General features: G+C 34.2%; 1 protein-coding gene across 1 annotated transcript in view; it reads left to right on the forward strand.

Moving 5' to 3' along the window:
- Erp44 (endoplasmic reticulum protein 44) overlaps nt 1–14,740 on the forward strand; it is a 96,751-nt gene that overhangs the window by 1,483 nt on the left and 80,528 nt on the right. The window lies entirely within an intron of this gene.

Raw genomic sequence — 14,740 nt, forward strand, 5'->3', positions numbered from 1 at the left:
AACATAGTAATATTAAATGGCAGAATTTCTTATTACCACTTATAAGAATACAACAGTGATTTCTGTATAGAGAAACATATTCTGTATGGTGCTTTTTTTATAATTTCAGTATACATTGATTCTTTTTTCCTTCTAGAAGTGTTGGTATAATGCTATTAGAGACTACTCTATTATTAAGGACACTAAATGCTTATCTTCTCCTTATCCATAAAATGGCTTGAATTAAGAGTTGTTTTCTAGAAATCATTTTTAGGTTATTGAAAGGTACAAAGGACAAAAAAATTCAATGGAAAGAAAAGTTGAAAACTTGAATAAGAAAACTATATCAGATACTCTTTCCTCCATTGGTCTTCTTTGAAATGACTTAGCTTTTTGTAGAAAAGTAGTTCTGCTAAGTATGTAAAGGATTTTTTCAAATAAAATCTATATTTTACTAAAATCAAGTTAACATTTTGTCTATTTATTTTTCTAAGGTAATGAAAAATAGAAGCCTAGAACAAATGAGAATACCTGTCAAAATGATCTGGAAGATAAAGTCCCAGAAAAGGTTTAATAAACCAGAATTACAAGTCAAATTAGATTCAATTTGAACACAGTGTTTGTCTAGTTTTAGTAAGCGTGTACCAGTTAGCAAATATTTATAAAACATCTATCTAATCACAACTTTGAGTTGCTTGCCTGATTGATAATTCTGTCAGAGTTAGGGAACCTCCTTATTCTTTATCTCACCTAACAAATTACATCCTCTGTGTTCCCCAATGTATTCTTTTGTCTTCCAACTTCTCAGATTTCAAGTTTATTCCTTTCTATACAAACATAAAAAACTCATGTTCCCACTTGGTATGGAAACTGCTACATATTCTTTTACTACAATAAGTTTTTTTCAGGCACTCAGCACCTTAGCCCTAAAGAAGTAGGCATATTTAAATTTAGTGGTATTCATAAGATAACACTAGAGACATAATGCTAAGCTTCTAGGGGCAAGTAACTACCTTTTCCTGATCTCAAAAGCACTTTAAAACATACTGCTCTATGCCTACAAAGCCTTTGCAGCTAGGTAACTAAACACAAAAACTCAATGTGATAATTTTCTTCCCAAGGCCTGATGTATATTAAAATATATGTAATTAGTTGGCCCCTTTCTGCTTTTATCTGAGATAGGTTTATTCAGGATTGAAAATAATTGTTTTCTGCCTAAGTATTTCTTAGTAGTATTATTTCTGCATTGGTCGTATACAAGAGTTTGGAAAAGTGAAGTAAGAGAAATAAGGCTAAATTGGAATGAAATTATCTAGTATATCCTAAGTATCTTCTGTGGTTCAGAGATTTAATATTCTACTCCAGTTCCTCTATTCAAAATAGTTTCTCATTAATCTTATTAATTATGTTTATAGATCATAAACTGTAACTAACCCTAACTGACCTATACTTGAATACTTAAAATTTTTGCCATTGTTCTTTGGTTTGTTCAGTATGTACAGAAAGTTAGAAAAAGTTTGCTTATTTTAGGAAGCTAATTAGGAAGCTGATTTATTTAATTTAAAATTTTATAACTGTCTTAAAAATAAGTGCAACAAAATTCACAGGTGTCAGTTTTAAACATTAAGGCCAATAATAAATACAGAATCCAGTCCTCAAGAAAAGTGGTTTTTAAAAATTTTTTTGGTACCGGGGATCAAACTTGGGTCCTTGTGCTTGCAGGGCAGGGGGTGGAACCACTGAGCTAAATCCCTGACCCTGCTTTTTTTAAGTTTTAAAATTTTATCTTATTGTGGGCTGTGGTGGCGCCCGCCTATGAACCCAGCACTTGAGAGGCTGAGGCAGGAGGATCACTGTGAGTTCGAGGCCAGCCTGAACTATACAGAGAGACCCTGTCTCCAGAAAAAAAATTATCTTTTATTTTATACTCATGTAAAACTCTTCCAAAGCCAAGTCTATAAAGCAAATGGTATTTGAATAGTTCTGCTGTCTTCTCTTCTTATTTCCTTCCTAATATAAGACTTTTAAGTTTATTTTTAAATTTTATGACCATTCCATCCTTTGAGGTTTTTTTCTTTTTTCTTTTTTTGTATTAAATTCTTTTATTGGTACATTGTAGGTATACAACACAATTACATGTCTCATTGGGAACTGTACCTTTATATAATGCATCTTGGTTCTTATTTTTTCCCCATTCCTAGCCCTCCCTTCACACCCTCCGCCCTTCCCTATTTACAAAGACTTTATTTCCATTTTTTCCATTTCTCATCATTTTTTCCTTTCCCTTCTTTCCTTTCCCCTGCCCCTCCCACTACCCCTACCCCTTTGGACCTTTTCTTCCTATTTTACATTATCGATTATTCATTCTAATCATTGAGTTTTTAATGTACCAAATGTATTTATATTTATGTATGTATATTTCTTTTTAAGAAATTACATTACACAGGGTGGATTTGTCAGTCCACTATTGTTTCCACTTATTTGCTGTTACAGATAGTTCTGTAAATACTAGCTTATGCTTACATAGTTTTGATATCATATCTTTGAGATAGATTCCTGTAAATGAAGTTGCTAGGGCAAAGGTAAATGTACAGTATGTGTAATTTTATAGATGTGGTTATGAAATTCCTCTATTGGGGTTGTGCTGTTTTCTGATCTTGCCAACAGTGTAACAGTTTCCCTGTAGCCCTTGCAAGGTATGATGTCAAATAATTTGTTATTCTGATAGGTGAGAAGTGGCATCTCATTGTGTTTTAATATGATTCTATTTAATATAAATGATATTAATATTAATTAAAATTAATTTTTAATATGTAAGGGTCATTTGTGTATCTTTTGGTGTGAGCTGTCTTGTCTATAGAATTTTTGGTCTTTTATTTCTGTATGTTACACAAGCCCCACTGAGAGAAAGTGGGGGCAGGGGGAGACAGAATTTTTTTTTTTTGAGACAGCCTCTCTTTATGTAGTACAGGCTGGCCTTGAACTTACTATGTAGCCGAGGCTGGCCTCTGCAGTCCTCCTGCATTAGTCTTCCAAGTGCTGGGATTACAGGCAGGCACCACCATTTCTGGCGAGAACTTTTAACTTTTGTATTCTTATTTGGTTCTGTGATGTACCTAAGGTTGAGTTGTACTGAAATGTACTGTCGTATTTGAAGTCAATAAATATGTCTGATCAGTTAAAATTTGTAAAAGGCTCAGAGAAGATGTCTTGTTTCCACAGTTATTGAAAATATTTTCTAAACTATATATCATGAATTTTAAATAGCTTTATAGTACACTACAATTTATTTAATCTTTTAAGATACATAGATTATTGGTTATTTCCAGTTTTTCATTTATACAGATGTACAGAAGATATACACACAATGATATTGAGTGTGAATCCCCAAATATATGCTCAGGATACTTCTAGAATTAAATTTCTTGGATCATATGGTCTCTTTTATTTAGGATTTCTGATACATGGTACGAAATTGCCCTGCTGAAAAGTTGTGGCCATCTATATTCCTGCCAAAAGTATAAAAATATATCCCACTTCCTTCATTATAATCAAGAGTGGGTGTTTTATAGTCTATGGAATTTTTTATAAACCAAGAATGATACCTGACTTAAATTGCATTTCTTTGATTACAACCAAAGTTGAATATTTTTCACTTATTGAGCATTTATATTTCTGGGTTTGTATATGTACTACTTGTTCATGTTATTTTTCCTCTTTTCAAAAAATAGATTAGTCTTACTTTCTCCAATAATTGAAAATAAATCTACTCACAAGATAGATTTTAAGAACAATGAAAGGTTTATACCTTTGTTAGTGTCCATTCAAGAGGCAGCATTAGGCAAAGCACAGATGTTAAAGTATTTAATTTACTGTACACTGCAACTTCGGGTAAATTAACTAAAATTTTTAGACTTTAAGGTAAGGACATTGGATTTGATAATTCAGTAATTCTTTGTGTACTCTGTCTTGTTTACTGGCCATGATATTCCCCTAACTCTTCCTAATTATGGGCTTATTATTTGATTGGATATTTCCTTTAAAAATCTACTTTTTTTATTAATACATGTTTGTAGTACATAATGTTTATATTCCTTGTATGCACCTGGCACATGTATATAACACATTTTTTATGATTAAGTTTATTGGTACATTTTAGATATACATAATGATCACATCATATGGAATCTGTACCTATACATGACACAGCTCAATTCATATTTGTTCCCCATTCCTTTCCCTTCTGTCCCTCTTCCCGTTCTTATTTACAAGAGCTTTGTTTCCATTTTATCTTTTTTTCTCATTTTTTTCTTTTCCCTTCCTTCTTTCCCTCTCCCACTTCCCTTGTGCCCCTTCCCATATGAACATTTTCTATTTCACAATATTATACATTTTGGTCCTTATTTACACTTTCAGTTTTTCACACCAGAGAAACAATGCAGTATTTACACGTGTGTCCAATTTATTTCACTTAAGAATATGGTCTCTAGGTGCATCCATTTAATTATAAATGTCTCAAGTTTATCCTTCTTTATGGCTAAGTAGTACTCTATAGTATAAAAAAACCCCACATCTTCTATATCCAATCATCAGTTGGTGGGAATTTGGGTTGTTTCTAAGATTTAGCTATTACGAACTGTGCTGCTGTGAACATGGATGAACATATATCACTGTGGTATGGTGCTTTTTACTCTTTTGGGAAGATACCAGAAGGGGAATAGCTGGGTAAAATGGAACCTCTAGACTTAGTTTTTTGGGGACTCTCCACACTGATTTCCACAGTGGTTGCACCAGTCTACATTCCCACTAACAGTGGAGAAGGGTTCCTTTTCCCCCACAGCCCTGCCAGAATTTTATTGGTTGATTTCTTTATAATAGCCCTTCTTTCTGGCATGAGATAGAATCTCAGCATTGTTTTAATTTGCATCTCTTGAATGATGTTGAACATTTTTTCATATATTTATTTGCCATTTGTACTTATTCATCTGAGAAGTGTGTATTCATCTCAGATGCCCATTTTTGTATTGGGTCTTTAAATTTGGGGGGGGTGGTTTTTTTGAGTTCTTTATATACTCTAGATATCAGTCTTTTGTCTGAGGAACAGCTGGCAAAAATTTTTTCCCATGCTGTTGGTTGTCTCTTTATTCTTTGGTGATTTCTTTTGCTGTGCAAAAGATTTTTAATAAGATGAGATCCCAGTTGTTGATTCTTTCTAATATTTCCCGTGTGATCAGGGTTTTATTCATAAAGTCTTTGCGTACACCTGTGTTTTCAAGAGTTCCACCTATTCTGTCTTCCAGCAGATTTACTGTTTCTGTTTTAATATTTACATCTTTGATCCATCTTGATTTTAGTTTAGTGCATGGTGAGAGACACGGGTCTAGTTTTAGTCTTTAGCATGGGGAAAGATAGTTTTTTTCCAAACACCAGTAAAGGTGTTTGGCCTCTTTGTCGAAGATAAGGAGTTGTTTCTGCATTTTCTATTCTGTTCCACTGATCCTTGGGTCTGTTTTTTTGCCAGTACCATGCTTTTTTTATCACAGTAACTCTGTAGTGTAATTTCAGGTCAGGAATTGTAACACATCTTAATTCCTTTTTTCATCCCCCTTCCTCCTTCCCTCCTCCCTCCCTACATCTCTTGATCCCCATACCACTTGAGAAAGATCTATTTCCCTACTTCTTATCTTTTGTTTTGTTCTTTATTTTTATTTTAAGTTTCTCATATGAGCAATATTCAAGCTTGAATGTATTTCACTTAACATTATGGTCTCGAGGTGCATTCATTTTCCTACAAATGACTTGTTTATCTTTCTTTATAGCATAGTAGTACTCCATTGTGTATAAATACCACATTTTCTTTATCCATTTATCTGTTGATGGACATCTAAGCTGCTTCCAAGATTTAGCTGTTGTGAGTTGTGCTGCTATAAATATAGGTATGCATATGTCACTGTAATATGATGTCTTTAATTCTTTGGGAAAATACCTAGAAGGAAAATAGCTAGGTCAAGTGGAATTTCTAGTTTTAGTGTTTTGAAGCATCTCCATACTGATTTTCGTAGTAGTTGTACTAGTTTACATTCCCACCAACAGTGGAGAAAGATTCCGTTTTCCTGTATCCTCACTAGCACTTGGTATTATTTGATTTCTCAATGATGGCCAATTTTTCTGGAGTAAGGTGGAATCTCAGTGTTGTTTTAATTTGTGTTTCTCTAATGACCAAAAAATCTGCTGACTTTTAAACAGGTTACAGGACTGTGCTATTCACTCTGTTACTAGGTAAGGAAAAGCATGCTTTGGTTAGAGCCATTCTGATATTGATCATTGCTGTGCTATTTCATTTAATTATGGAAATGATTAAAAACAGTTCACTTCTCACAGCATGAATAGATCATTAGCCTACCTTTGATTCCATAGAGAGACGCTCTATAGCCCAAACTGAAGGAACTTAATCTATATCATCAGTATTATTTTTTCTCCTTTCTTCTGTTACTTGATTGTCTAGTTGCTATAAAAGAGAAAAAGATAATTGAGATGTATATCATGCCTCCCAAGAAATTTATAATACAATTTGAGAGAGAAGATGTGTATGTAAGTAATGAGAATACCAAAAGGGAAAGTGATAAGTGCCTACAGATATTTATAGAAGCAGGCTATAGATCCTGACACTCAGAAGTGTGCTTGTAAGCCTAAGTATACTTCTTTCAAATAGCTTCATCTCAGGCTTACTCAATCAGAACCTGCACTTTAACAGTATACCTATGTGACAGAAATGCATGTAAAATTTGAGAAGTACTGTAGATGTTTGTAAGTAACAAATTCTCAATGGAGGAATCAAAGCCAAGATACTGGAGAAAGATGTGTATGAGTATTGCCTTGAAGGGTTAAATTGATGGGCTGAAATTTTAGTCTTAAATGGAATGAAGAAAAGGGGCAGTGTTGTTAGCTAATTTAATAAATCTTGTACATGAATATCTATAGTTTTCTTTTTCTTTTTCTTTTTTAAAGACTTACTCTTTGGTTTGCTGACATAAGTAAGAATTGGTCCTAAAGAAGCCAACCAAGTCTTTGGCCAAGTTCTATTAGAACAGTTCATTATCAACTGAACAAAAATAAAAATCATGGTCTTCAGTAGATTTTTCATCAGTATTCAGATTACCTCATTCAGGAGGGGAGAGGAAAGCAGTACCGCTTGGAGGAGTCTCTTCCATAATGCTACATAGGTTTCAGGTCAGCCATCATGAAGACTGAAATTAATTTCTAGCTGCTTTGCAAATCCTTAATGCTGTTGTGCACAAGGTCTCTATGATTTCACTAGCTCTGTGATTTTGTCATTATGCAGAAAATTGAGCATTATACTGACCTCTAATTTTAAAAGTTGCCTTAGTTTTTATACATGAACATTATTAATACAATAGAGAAAAGCAATGAAAAAGGAAAAGGCCATTTCAGAAAAACATGGCAGTAGTATTTGATTTAAAGAAAAATAGGCTGAATAGTACAGTGTCAGTAATTTTTTCCATTTCTTCTCTGGGATTATCATAGTCTGATAATAGGAATTTTGGTAATTGGATTTTAGCAATTTAGAAAAAGGCCTTTAGGAATTAGAAGGGGTTTTTTTTGGTACTGGGGATCGAACTCAGGACCTTGCACTTACAAGGCAGGCATGGCGCCACTGTGCTAAAATCCCCGGCCCAGGAATTAGAAGATTTTTAAACCCTGAAATAAAAAAAAAAGAAGCTGGAGCCTGTCTACTTTTTTTTTTTTTCATTAAATTCTTTTATTGGTACATTTTAGATACACAATACATTTACATTTATCATTGGGTACTTGCACCTGTACATGATGTATCTTGGTTCTTATTTTCTTGCCATTCCCTGTCCTCCCTTCACCTCCTCCACCCTTCCCTATTTACAGAGACTTTGTATCCATTTTTTCCTTTTCTCATAATTTTTCCTTTCCTTTTTTTTTTTTTTTTTCTGGTACTAGGGATCAAACTAGGGATCTTGCGTTTGCGAAGCAGGCGCTGGAACCACTGAGCTAAATCCCCGGCCCTCCTTTCTCTTCTTTCCTTTCCCCTTCCCCTCCCACTTCCCCTGCCTCTTTGGACCTTTTCTTCCTATTTCAAATTATCAATTATTCGTTTTAATCATTTCAATCCTTATTTATACTTTCAGTTTCTCACACCAGAGAAACTATTTGGTATTTACACATGTGTGTCCTATTTATTTCACTTAAGAGTATTGCCTCAATATGCATCGATTTAGCTATAAATGTCTCTAGTTTGTCCTTCTTTATGGATGAGTGGTACTCCATTTTACTAAAAAACCACATCTTCTTTATCCAGTTTCCAGTTGATGGGCGCTTGGGCTGTTTCCAAGTTTTCGCTATTACAAACTGTGCCACTATAATCATGGGTGCACCTATACCACTGTGGTATGATTCTTTTAATTCTTTTGGGAAGATCCACAGGAGGGGAATAGCTGGATCAAATGGGACCTCTAGTCCTAGTTCTTCGAGGTATCTCCATACTGTGGAGCCTGTCTACTTTTAAGGGGCTCTGTCAGATTTGTAAAAACACCTTCATCTACTTTATTCATTAGATTTGGTACTGATTTCTAGCTCTTCCCCAAAGTAAAAATGATGATGCAAAGTAAATGTTTTGAATCCATTCAGGACATCGATGCAGCATAGCTAGAAACACTCAAGAAAGAGTACTTCCAGAACTGCTTCACAATGTGGGAAGAATGATAGGATATATGTGTTACTGTAATAATTTTAAAAAATTTTAAGCATTCATCATATTCCTTTCTCACACCTTGTTTGTGTATTTATAAAATGTAAATATAATGACTGTTAGGTAAAAACATTTGTGCATGCTTTAAATTTGTTGCTTGGATTCTTTCCCCCAAACCCCAGGTATATAATGTACATTCATTTCAGGGAGAGTGAGTGATACATCACAGAAATAGTTAGGGTCTGGATTTTGGGGTAACTGATAATACTAGAAGGTAGAATGACTTTGAAACTAGGGAGATCATCTTCATTTCTAGCTCTCCTAATTTTAGCATTTTTTTCCTCTCTGAACTTTTTTTTTAACTTAAAATTGTAAATAATTAGTTTGTGAGGCTGTAAGATTAATACATAATGTACATAAAGTACTTTGCACCATGTCTACTATATAGGAGACATTTGTTTTTTGAGGCTGAGAGATGAAAAGCTTGTCCAACAAATGTAGTCATTGTGAATAGTAGCTGGGACAGGACTGGTACTTGTGCTGGTACTTCTATGATTATACTCTGTGTGTGTGTGTGTGTGTAACTGGGGATCGAATCTAGGGTTGCTCTACCACTCTATCCCTAGCCCTTTGCAATTTTTATTTTTTGACAGGGTCCCTCAAAGTGCCCAGGTGGGAGTCACACTTGGAATCCCCCGTGCCTCAGCCTCCCTCAGTGTGGAGATTACATGTGTGTCCCACCATTCCTGCTTTTACTGTGTTTTGACCCCTTAAAATGAGTAAATGGATGAGACTTTTTCTTTTAAAAGTCTTGATTCTAAATAATTGTGGCATCTTAAAGTGCTTACCAGCTTGTCTTTCTCTTGGCAAGTTATGACATGGTCTTATCAAAATAGTGACAAATATAATTATGATTGATAGAAATAAAAATCTACCTTGATATGCATTCCTGCTTTTAATACAAAAGCAAATAAATTCCTGTAAGTGATGTAAAAATTCTCTGCTGTTTGAAAGGTATCATTAGCTTCACTTAGAAAAATACCTTTTCTACTGCCTTGAATACTCAGTCATTATAAGAATATATCTCTGACTGTTGTAATTGACTATGTATATTGAAAATGATAATTCTTCAGAAATATATAATTCTTTCTCTAGTTGAATTTAGTAAGTGAAGAGTAGATTATTACTGCAGACTTAGGTCACTGAAAAGGTGAAAAAATAAAACTATTTGTGTTAAGTGTGGAAGATTTCAAATTGCTAGTTTAAAATTTCATTTTCTCTTGTAAGCCTGACTTACACAAACCGTAATTATTCTTTTAGTATTGATTCCAGTGGGGTGTAAAGTTGTTGTTTTTTTTTTACACAGAAACATGTATAATACTTATACCTTTAGTAAGTTTTGGCCATCAAGCTAAATCTGCTTATAAATTCGATGAATACTAGGATATATCAAATCTTTTTAAATTTTTAAAAAAATCTTTAAATTTTGATACTGTGCTGAAACTGTTTGGTGAGAATTGATTAGCGGCTATGTTTATGATGGGTATATCAAGAAAAGCTCATTCTATGATCATGCTTTTCTAATGTCATTAATACTTATGCCTTCAATTGGAAAATGAGTTGGTTGGAAGAGAGGGTGAATTGTACTTTCCACTCTACAAAGTAAGTGAAGTTATAAAGACTTCCTTGATGCACACTGGTTATAATCTTCAACAAAAGCATGTTTTAAAAAATGTAGTAACATAAACTCACAAGAAACAGCTTTAATTTTGAGACATATCCAGTGTCCTGTAGCAAAACAATCAGATTTTCTGTTTTTCTTTCTCTTCAAACCATGAGGGAAGAGTAACCAGCTGACTAGATCTGACTTAAATAGCTCCTTATACAGAATGCCATTGTAATTGATGTCTTAACTTTATGTGTTTGACATCATTCTAGCCTGCTTCTTTTAGGGAATACTCAAATATGTAATAATGTTTTATTTCCCTGGATAATCTTTAGCTCTTTTTATGCAAAACGGATTGTAAAATGTGGTGTTTGAGATTAACAGAGTACTTTTCTATACTTCCATATGAGATGATTAAGAGTCTCTCATTTAATTTTGGAATATTACTTTAAAGTACTAAGTTTAAGATACCAAAATATTATAAGGATGGGATAAAAGATATTTTCTTTAAGTGTGCTTTTTATTCAGGATGTTTAATTTTTGGTCAAAGGAACAAGGGTGTCTTTAGGTCACATTTTGTTTGAGAATTACAGGACTCTTGTACTATCAAAGTTTATTAACTTGTCAGGCACTAGACTAATTTGCATCAATAAATTATTTTAGGTAATTAAAGCCAATACCATTAAAGCAAACCAGTGTTTGTATGAATGTAACTTTTTTTTTGTTGATGGAAGCCATTAAAAATACAGAGAAGCATTTCTCTTTATGTTTAGGTTCTGAAATTGTATTTATTAATGTCCTTGTGCAGTAATCTGGAATGATATAGCATACAAGGGATAGGTAATTTTAATCTGTTGATGATGTGTGGAGCCTGTGTGGTTTTGTTTGCTTTGCATCTCTGAAAATTTATAAGTTTATAAGTTGAAAATTTGTAAATAGAAGAGCCACTGTGTATGAAATATGATTTACCTTTTTAAAGTCTTACGATTGTGAAGAATTTCCTGGATCTCAATACCTTCCTAATTGAAAATTATTCTAGCCTTTGGTAAATCTTCTACTCATAACTCTTGACTGTTTTATATTGTTAACTGCCCCATTCTTTCTTTTTTTGTTGATTTTGTTTTTGTTTTTGGTACTGGGGATCTAACTGGTCCTTGTGCTTTCAAGGCAGGCAGTGGAATCACTTAGCTAAAGCCCTGGCCCTGCCCCATTCTTTCTTGATAGGCTTTCTGGTTTTTAGGCTCCAGAATTTTGCTGTGCACCTCCTCCCCTTCTGCCGTTTGTGTGTGTCTGTCTCTTGCTTTTTCAGCAAATGATGCAAAGAAAAAAGGCCTACATTTAGAAAACAGAAGATAGTAAGGAGATAAATGTGAATATCTAGTGTACTGTCTCAGAGCTCCTTTTCTTCCTGCCTTTTGTTTTTTAAGCCATAACCACAACTTTATTGCCTCTTTTCAGATTATCAGAGGAGCTGATTTGTTCTTTGTTAGTTCTTTGGTTAGTCCCTTGGGCTTTATTGCTTTCTTGGTCCTGGGCATGAGAGGTAGTCAAACACAGTTTCTAAACTTTCCATGCTAGTTGGTAGGAGACTTTTCTCCCCTCATCTTCTGCAGCTGTTTTCCCATTGACTGTGACAAAGGCATATAGTAGTGAAATTGAAGTAGATCTGAGACTGCACAGTAATTCAGTTCTCTAAAATAGTCATATTCCCCTTTTAGTTCTAGTCCTATAGATTTCAAGGTTTACTCTTTTTTTTTAAAATTCTTTTATTGGTGCATTTTAGGTATACAACACAATTACATTTCTCATTGGGAACTTGTACCTTTACAAGATGCATCTTGGTTCTTATTTTTTCCTCATTCCTAGCCCTCCCTTCACCCCCTCCGCGCTTCCCTATTTACAGAGACTTTATTTCCATTTTTTCCATTTCTCAGCATTTTTCCTTTCCCTTCTTCCCTTTCCCCTGCCCCTCCCACTACCCCTACCCCTTTGGACCTTTTCTTCCTATTTTACATTATCGATTATTCATTCTAATCATTGGTACATTTTAGGTGTACAATATAATGACATTCATCATTGGAAATTTGCACCTTTACATAATCTCTCTTGATTCTTACTTTTCTCCCTTGCCCAGCCCTCACTTCAACCCCTCCATTCCTTCCTATTTACAAAGATTTTGTTCCTGTTTTTCCATTTTCTCGTATTAATTCCATACCCTTCTTTCCTTTCCCCTAGCCCTCCCACTTCCTTCCCCTTTGCGCCTTTTCTTCCTATTGCACATTACCTATTATAGATTTTAGTCCTTATTTACACTTTCAGTTTCTTGCACCAGAGAAACTATTCGGTATTTATACTTGTGTGTCCTATTTATTTCACTTAAGAGTATTGCCTCAATGTGCATCCATTTAGCTATAAATGTCTCTAATTTCTCATTTTTTATGGCTGAGTAGTACTCCATTTTATAAAAAAAACACATTTTCTTTATCCAGTCTCCAGTTGATGGGCATTTGGGCTGTTTCCAAGTTTTAGCTATCACAAACTGTGCTGCTATGAACATGGGTACACATATATCACTGTGGTATGATTCATTTAATTCTTTGGGGAAGATCCCCAGCAGTGGAATAGCAGGGTCAAATGGGACTTCCAGTCCTAGTTCTTTGAGGTATCTCCATACTGATTTCCACAGTGGTTGCACCAGTCTACACTCCCACCAGCAATGGAGCAGGGTTCCTCTTTCCCCACAGCCCCACCAGCATTTGTTATTGGTGGATTTCATGATAGCAGCCATTCTTTCTGGAGTGAGGTAGAATCTCAGCGTTGTTTTCATTTGCATCTCTCGAATGACCTGTGATGTTGAACATTTTTTCATGTATTTATTTGCTCTTTCTACTTCTTTGAGAAATGTCTGTTCATTTCAGATGCCCATTTTCGGATTGGGTCTTTAAATTTGGGAGGTCTGATCTTTTTAAGTTCTTTATAGATTCGAGATAGTAGACCTTTGTCTGAGGAAAAGCAGGTGAAGATTTTTTCCCACATTGTGGGTTGTCTCTTCACACTGCTGGTGGTTTCTCTTGCTGTGCAGAAGCTTTTTAAGAAGAAGAGATCCCACTTGTTGATTGTTTGTGCTAGTTCACGGGCAACTGAGGTTTTCTTCATAAAATCTTTTCCTACACCAATGTCTTCAAGAGTTCTACCTAACCTCTGTTCCAACTGGTTCAGAGTTTCTATTTTAATATTTAATCCATTTCGATTTTAGTTTAGTTTACTCTTTTTTGACTCATTTCTACAGCAGACACCAACCCTGGCTTTTCAGAGTATGTATTTGCTTTTCTACACTTTTTCCTTTAGCAATAAATCTTGCATATCTTTTCATTAGTAGTTCTTTCCAATTTTTATTTTTAATACTATAAAATGAGAAAGTGGCATAGTATTCCATTGTACATTATACCTATAATAATATTTGTCTGCTTGTCATTGATTAATATTTAGATTGTTTCCAATTATTTGCTATTATAAATAATAACTTCAGTGAATAACATTATATTACCATCCTCTCTGATCATTAAAGTATTGTCTTTTTCTTACGTATTTCCAGGAGCTGTTACATTTTAGGGAAATTCCCTTGTGTATATTTTCTCAATTTCTTTTTCTTTTGTTCATTCAACTTTTTATTTATTTGTTATGCAGCAGTGTTTTTATATACTGTTTGGGTGTGTAAAATTAATTTTAATTAATTAAAAAACTAATTTTTTGGATTATAATCTGAGGTGTAAAATATGATGGATGTTTAAATTTTAAAACTTACTACAGTAAAAGAAACATTGCCATTAATCCTACTCAAAAGACCTCCTTGTTTCGAATACACCTATCCTATCATTCTAGCCACTTTCTCCACCAGTTCTGAAAGTCCACTTTTTTGAGTGTCTTTTTTTTTTTGGTACTGGTGATTGAACTCAGGACCTTGCGCTTTCGAGGCAGGCGCCGGAACCACTGAGCTAAATCCCCGGACCATTTTGTGAGTGTCTTTAGTTACGCTATTGCAGCTGCCTCGATGTCCTGGATGAATTAAAAATGTTTACTTTTTATTGTCATTTTTACTTGGTGAAGAGCCAGAAGTTGCACGGTGCCAGATATGATGATGAACATTAATTATTAACTCTAGGATGGTGAGTTTTTGGGATCTTCTATGTAGAGTATCATGTGATCTGCAAATAATGATAATGTAACTTCTTCCTTTCCTATCCTTATTCCTTTTATTTCTTTTTTTTTTTGTCTAATTGCTCTGACTAATGTTTCCAGAACTGTATTGAATAAGCGTGGTGACAGTGGACATCCTTGTCTTGTTCCTGATTTTAGAG

This window comes from Heterocephalus glaber, unplaced genomic scaffold (assembly GCF_053883595.1).
Source record: "Heterocephalus glaber isolate CG9 unplaced genomic scaffold, H.glaber_assembly_v1.0 deba00001481, whole genome shotgun sequence".
In the NCBI taxonomy this organism is placed as follows: Eukaryota; Metazoa; Chordata; class Mammalia; order Rodentia; family Bathyergidae; genus Heterocephalus; species Heterocephalus glaber.